The sequence below is a fragment of the Schistocerca piceifrons genome, chromosome 5 (assembly GCF_021461385.2).
Source record: "Schistocerca piceifrons isolate TAMUIC-IGC-003096 chromosome 5, iqSchPice1.1, whole genome shotgun sequence".
In the NCBI taxonomy this organism is placed as follows: Eukaryota; Metazoa; Arthropoda; class Insecta; order Orthoptera; family Acrididae; genus Schistocerca; species Schistocerca piceifrons.
In genome coordinates, this window is record NC_060142.1 from 670,773,175 (window position 1) to 670,781,080 (window position 7,906).

At 38.7% G+C, this 7,906-nt stretch overlaps 1 non-coding gene across 1 annotated transcript; it reads right to left on the minus strand.

Moving 5' to 3' along the window:
- Positions 1-1,451: 1,451 nt before the first annotated feature.
- On the minus strand, positions 1,452-1,526 carry Trnas-cga. Its single transcript has one exon. It is a non-coding gene; the product is annotated as a tRNA-Ser (tRNA).
- Positions 1,527-7,906: the final 6,380 nt, after the last annotated feature.

The window sequence follows — 7,906 nt, forward strand, 5'->3', positions numbered from 1 at the left end:
AAGAATGAGGCCGGAAGTGGAGGTGGTAGGGTTAATATAGACTCCAATAATTTGATGGGAACTATCAGAATGGAGTCTTTGGGGACATCTTGGTACAAAAGTTTTGGCAGGTTGATTCATGCATCCACAAACAGGAAGTAGCCACTTGAGGTGTTAAAGGACACTACTAGGAATGGATGGGACCCTGGCTGCAGGGTGATATGGCGACTGGATGGGCACAAAAAAGAGAACAGTATTCTGAGATACCATGGTCTGCCCGTTTGGACGGGTTGGGCGGTATTTTTCCAAGCAGTGGCACACCACTGGAAGTAGCAACTTGAGGGGTTCTAATAGCCTTAAACAGCCAGTTGCGATGCAGGAGCTGACAGTGGTCATGTGCCCAAGCTTGCGTAGTGCAGTCTCTTGGCTGGCTTGGGCACCAGCATATGGTGCAGCCCAGATCGCCATATATGTTTAAAACGATCTGTGACAGTGTAATTACTGTGGTGAGTTATGGAGATGTCAATATTGTGATGGTATTCTTTGTGTGATCAGGAAAAAATTGATCTTCTTTTCGATGTATTTTACAAGACTTGCATCTTCCAAAACAGTAGAGAATGGTGAGCTTTTCATGCCAAACATTGGAGAGATCCAACCCCTGTGAATTGAAATTTACAAATAAAAAGTATGCCCTTTGCCATGTAAGAGACATTGATTTGAATTTCCTGTTATGAGATCTTTTCTCTCTAGTGCAGACTGAGTCTTTTTCCAGCCAATTTCCAGGTGGGGAGGGGATGAGGAATGAGGGAGAGGAGGTTGCAGGAGGATTTCCCAGAGGGGTAGGGGATAATTAATTTGTCAATTTCATTAATTAGTCAATTAATTTTATATAAAAATGGGTTTCTATCGGCGAGGGGGAGGGTTTTGTATATCAGAGAGAGGTGAGGGAGGTAGAGGAGGAGGAGGGGGTGTTGGGGGACTTCTCAGAAATATGAATTATCCCCAGGGGCCATACATCAATTAATATAACAACAGGTTAAGGGAAGGGGATCATAAATCAATCAATTTTGCCCCTTAATGTGTGCAACCTGCATTAATAAATTGTACCAGAACCTCCATTGCCTTACTACTGAACATCAGTGCTAGGAAGTGCATCAGTGCAACAACTGGTGGTGGCATTCTCGATTAACTATCAGTTGAACTTCCTCTCCATGAATACAATTTCTGTGGACCTGGAACAAAAGAGAAAAAACATATAGTTTATGGTGATAAATGGGTTAATCCACCTGATGAAGTGTGCAAGGAGCATGAGTTAGTGTGTACTGCTAATCAAGGTCTGCCAGAATGCCAAGCTTTAAATCCATTTTCAGCAGATAAAGCGAAGCAAATAGGTCGAACGAGTCTCTAGAATGAAATTTTCACTCCACAGCGGAGTGTGCACTGATATGAAACTTCCTGGCAGATTAAAACTGTGTGCCGGACCGAGACTCGAACTCGGGACCTTTGCCTTTCGCGGGCAAGTGCTCTACCAACTGAGCTACCCAGGCACGACCCACGCCCTGTCCTCACACCTTTACTTCTGCCAGTACCTCGTCTCCTACCTTCCAAACTTTAAAGAAGCTCTCCTGCGGTGTAGAGTGAAAATTTCATTCTAGAAACATCCCCCAGGCTGTGGCTAAGCCATGTCTCCACAATATCCTTTCTTTCAGGAGTGCTAGTTCTGCAAGGTTCGCAGGAGAGCTTCTGTAAAGTTTGGAAGATAGGAGACGAGGTACTGGCAGAAGTAAAGGTGTGAGGACGGGGCGTGAGTCGTGCTTGCGTAGCTCAGTTGGTAGAGCACTTGCCCAAGATAGGCAAAGGTCCCGAGTTCGAGTCTCGCTCTGGCACACAGTTTTAATCTGCCAGGAAGTTTCATATCAGTGCACACTCCGCTGTAGAGTGAAAATTTCATTCTAGAAACATCCGCCAGGCTGTGGCTAAGCCATGTCTCCACAATATCCTTTCTTTCAGGAGTGCTAATTCTGCAAGGTTCACAGGAGAGCTTCTGTAAAGTTTGTCAGGTAGGAGACGACGTACAGGTAGAAGTAAAGGTGTGAGGACGGGGCGTGAGTCGTGCTTGGGTAGCTCAGTTGGTAGAGTACTTGCCCGCGAAAGGCAAAGGCCCCAAGTTCGAGTCTCGGTCCGGCACACAGTTTTAATTTGCCAGGAAGTTTCAGGTCGAAAGAGGGTTATAGGCATAGTACAACGTACTGCGGCATTTGTCGTTGGTAAAGCAATGCATACTAGACTTGAACTGAGTACTGGAAAAAATTTTGAACACATAATGAACATGACCCTCACAAACTGAAGAAGAAGGAGGAGAGAGCTACTGGGTGTTTAGAAAATTGTATGCAATCAGCAGTGTTAGTGGCAAAGAGCATCATGAAAAAACGAATAAGAAGATGTAAGGGGTTCACCACCCTGCTGGAGCAGATGTAATCTCGATGTATTGCTCACTTGCTAGAACGACAGCTCACATGCACTGCCTGAGACATAAAATATTTTTGCCCCTGTTAAAAGAGAGCTGCAATAGAGCGGCAGGTCAGAGAAGTCTCTGCCGCAGTTGCAGTCACTTGCTATTACATAGTAGTTGTAGTCTGTCACTGGTACAGTGCAGTTTATAGTTAGTAGTTGTTAAAGTCACACTGCAGAAGAAATTGTAAAATTTTATTATATGGAACTGAATGATAATTTTGATCAGCCACAGAGCTAAATGATACCATGGAATGAGATGATGATGAACAAATGAATAATTTTTTATATAATGAAAAATCAACAGGTAATTAAGTCAACCATCTATTGTAAGGTAAATTTTATTATTTTTATTGGCATGTGCTAGTTTACTCACTTGTCTGAGATTTTAATATGAATTTGTTTCGATCTTTTCTTTTGTGATTCATCAGCACCAGTTGACCCTGATTTGTAATATATTCAATTTCCCATGTAATAGATTGTAGATCTTTATTAATAATGTAAAAAATCTTTCAGAATATAATTGTTTTTATCAGTCAACTACTAAAGTAGCTATTAAGTTATTACCAGTCCCAACCCAGCCATTTATCTAAATTAAAATATTCTAGATTTTTTGTCAGATCATAGTGATGTGTTCTTTAGTAATCAGACGACCAGCTGTACAGCTGTGTCACTAAGTACAGTCAGCTTTTCTAGTAATTCAGATCTCAGACAAATGTTATCCAGTATTAATAGATAGGACAGCATTGCACTAAGCTGTGCCATTTACGAGCAGATATATAGACAGCGTTATCTGGCGACACCATCACGAGGTAAGAATCTTTTTTTAAGTTTTTTTCTCACAGACAGATTCAGATTGATTTCACAGGGCCATGGCGTAGCGCTGCTTACGTCAAAATTTATCATATTTCAGAATTTAACTATCCAAATTTAATTATTTTATTTTTATTTTCTGTTTGGGAAGGTTACACATCATTATTGTATAATATTTTATTTATACAGTAATGTTACAAAGATGCTGTGTCAAAACAGCTAGGGTTCTGCCAATGCCTAAGATATCTGCCTGAGTTATAGCGCTTCTAATTACAGTATTAGCGGGGATATCAGCAGTTGTGTCCTTAGTGGTGGCACTGCTGCTGTCGCCCAAACAGCAAACAATACGAACACTGATCAGGTGCAGCTACAGGAATCTAAATGGCCTAAAAGGATGATAGAGGTCATCACTACGATGACTGTATCTGAAATCATAAAAGAAAGGTAATGAGTTGTTTATTAAAACAAAATGTACCCTAACTATACCACCTGACAGACCACTTACCAATACTGATCACCTAAGCTAATCAGGAAACTTAAAATCCCAAGAGTTCATGGCATGTTTACGTAGAATATTTTTCTGAAGACGATTTTGAAATACAAGGAATGTAAGATCGCAAATTTACAGGTTGCAGGAGGAATTGGAATGCACTAGGTAGTACATGTTAAGACAAAACAGAATAATGTACTGACTCATACAGGGATTTATGGCCGCCAACTGCTTATAATTTTCGGTGTCATGAAGACTTTGCTTCATACGTGGGTGGACATTTCTGTCTAATGTTTCTCCTGACGAGTGCATAAAAACAAGAAACATGCACATCACCACATCTATCAAACCTCATGTGTCATGTCATACACACTATCTTTTAAAGTGCACTTTCCTTTGTTAAGTACCTACTACTTGCCCCAAAAAGATCTAAGCAAGGATGTATGGAGTGTGTCACTGATTGGTCTGTAAACTTATAACAGGATTCCAACCATCACCATGGGAGTGGTAAGGTGGTGGAGATTCATTTTGGCTCATACAAAACTGACGATCTGTAAAAGTATTTTACTTATGCTCAAAAGTTAATTCATTTAAAACAGAGACAAAATGAAAAAACAGAAATAGGCTTCAGTCAAGAACACTCAGTACAATCAGTACTCGGTTTTTCGGGGAGCCAAGTTTTGGCTAATAATACTGAGAAAATTTACGATTCGGATCAACCAGTGGATAGATAGTCTTCCTGTTTGTATGATCTGTGTTGAGTGTAATATCACTATGATTCTATGATAGGTTTCGTTCCAGTTGATGGTATTGTTAGGTGGGACTTCACAATACATGGCCTGTATCTCAATAGAAAAAGGAAGGGCAAATGGCTGTGATTGTAGCAAAAGCTATAGGGCGGGTGGGGGGGGGGCACTCATGGGAGTACTTTTCACGCTAAGATGAGTGTCCAATCATTCTACATTGATTGAAATTATTCTTAATGAGAAGTCCAGACAGGCAGGTCCTAGAGAAGTTAAAATATCACAAGATTCTCATAACAGTACAGTGAAAAATAATGTTAGAATATTGCACCAGAATATCTGGGGATTATAAAACAAAAGATAACCTTCTTGTTTGTTTAGAAGATTTAGAAACTGAGGGTGGAATACATGTACTATGCCTGTCTGAACATAATATAGTCACAGCTATGGAAATGGTAAATGTAGGTGTATATAAGCTTTCAGCACATCTAAGCAGAGAGGAGGAGTTGCCATATATGTTAAAATCTGTCATAGTGTGAAAAATTTGGAACTAAAAAATTTTCTGTAGAGCGACATATAGAAGCATGTGCGTGTGAGCTTAAACTAAATAATGGCACTTTTATAATTGTCGCTGTGTATAGGACCCCATTGGGAAATTTACAACTATTTTTGAAAAAATTGGATTCTTTGTTGTGCTGTCAGACAGAGGAAACCAAATTATTGTTTGTGGGGATTTCAATGTAGATTTCCTGAAAGAGTCCGATAGAAAGCTTAACTTTGAAGTATTACTTGGTTCTTTCAATTTGACATCAGTTATTGATTTTCCTACTCAGGTGGTACCGGAAAGCAGTGTACTGATAGAAAATGTTTTCATAGACCAAGATAAATTTAATCAGATCATAACTTTCCATGTTGGGAAAGGTCTGTCTGATCGTGATGCACAGCTAGTTACAGTATATGATATAGCTACATACAGTAATGCAAAACAGTCCTCCAAAATAGTGCATTCGATTAACGATTTAACAAATCAAAATTTTAGGGAAAGCTTTCAAAAGTTAGACTGGGATGGGTTGCACAGGGAACATGATGCTAAAGAAAAATTAAACCAATTTTGGGATACCTTTGTGAGTATATTTGAAAACAGTTTCCCTAAGAAAATAGGGAAAATAATTTTAAGAAACCATGTAAAAAGCCATGGCTTACCAAAGGGATAAAAATATCTTGTAAACAGAAAAGGAAAATGTGTCTTATAGCCAGGTGAAGTAATGATCCCAAAACATTGACACATTATAAAAACTACTACACTGTATCAAGAAAAGTTACTAAAAAGACCAGACGTATGTGCATTATATCTGAGATTAGTACATCTGATAATAAAATTAAAACAATTTGGAATACTGTGAAAAGGGAAACAGGGCAACCAAGAGAACAGGAAGACTGTATTTCTATCAAACACAATGATGCATTGATGAGAAATTGATATGGGAGAACCACATAGATGAACTGCTGAAACAGTTAGGTTCAGCTAATTATGCTATTAGGTTTATTGCAAATTTTGGTGATAAACATCTCAGTAAATTAACCTATGATGACTATTTTCATTCACTGCTTTCATATGGCACAATATTTTGGGGCAATTCGTCATTAAGAGAGAAAGTATTCATTGCACAAAAGCATGTAATCAGAATAATAGCTGAAGCCCACCCAAGATCACTTTGCAGACATTTATTTAAAGAACTCAAGATATTCACAGTCCCTTTGCAATACATATATTCACTTATGAAATTTGTTATTATTAACCCATCCCAATTCAAAAATAACAGTGAAGTGCATAGCTGCAACACTATAAGAAAGGATGATCTTCACTACTCTGGATTAAATCTCACTTTGGCACAGAAAGGGGTGAATTATACTGCCACAAAAATCTTTGGTCATTTGCCAAATAGTATTAAAAGTCTGACAGATAGCCAACCAACATTTAAAAGCAAATTAAAACATTTTCTGAATGCCAACTCCTCCTACTCATTAGATGAATCTTAGATATGAAATAGTAACTGTAAAAAAAATAATGAAGAAAAATTTAATTAATTATTTTGTCTAAAGGAAACTTCTGTTAAAGTGAGACATTCCACATCGATGCGAAATGTCGTATTCATGATCTATGGAACAAGGATTAATGTATGTATGTATGTATGTATGTATGTACATCAACAACCGATATATACCATCTATGGGTACTTACATACAGTGCGCCCGGGATACCTCTACATCCACAAGACTACACTGCAATGCACAATTAAGTGCGTGGCATAGGGTCCATCGAACCACCTCTAAGCTATTCCTGTTCCATCACGAACAGTCTGCAAGAAAAACAAACACTTAAATCTTTCCGTGTGAGCTCTGATTTTTCTTATTTAATTATGATGATCATTCCTCCCTCTATAAATTGGCGGGAACAAATTATTTTGACTCTCTGAGGACAAAGTTGATTGAAATTTCGTGAGAAGATCCTACTGCAACGAAAATAGCGTCCATGATTGCCACCTCAATTCGCGTGTCATATTTGTGGCACTGTCTCCTCTAATTCGTTATAGGTCAACACAAGCTGTCCTTCTTTGAACTTTTTTGATGTCCTCTGTCAATCCTATGTGATGTGGATCCCCTGCAACAAAGCAAGAGCCTAGAAGAAAGTAGACAAGCGTAGTGTAAGGAGTTTCATTAGTGGGTCTGTTCTGCCAATAAATCGCAGTCTTTGGTTTGCTTTCGCCACAATATTATCTATGTGATCGTTCTAGTTTAAGTTATTTTTATTTGTAATCCCTCATTATTTAGTTGCATTTACAGCCTTCACTTTTGTGAGTTTTATCCTGTAACCGAAATTTAGCGGATTCCTTTTAGTACTCATGTGGATGACTTCTCACTTCTCATTATTTAAAGTCATATAGATCTCGTTTCCAAATCGTTTTGCAATTTGCTTTGATCATCTGATGACTTTATCGACGGAACTGACTGTATTATCTGCAAAAAATCTGAGATGACTGCTGAGATTGTCTCCTAAATCGTTTATGTAGATTAGGAGAGCAGAGGGCCTATAACACATCCTTGGGGAATGCCAGATATTACTTTTTTTTACTCGAATACTTTCCATCATTTACTACGAACTGTAACCTTTCCGATTTGAAATCGTGTCTAGTTGCACAACTGAGACCCTACTCCATAGGCACGCAACAGGAAACCAGTTGCTAGGAACGATGTCAAAAGTCTTCAAAAATGGTTCAAATGGCTCTGAGCAATATGGGACTTAACTTCTGAGGTCATCAGTCCCCTAGAACTTAGAACTACTTAAACCTAACTAGCGTAAGGACATCAC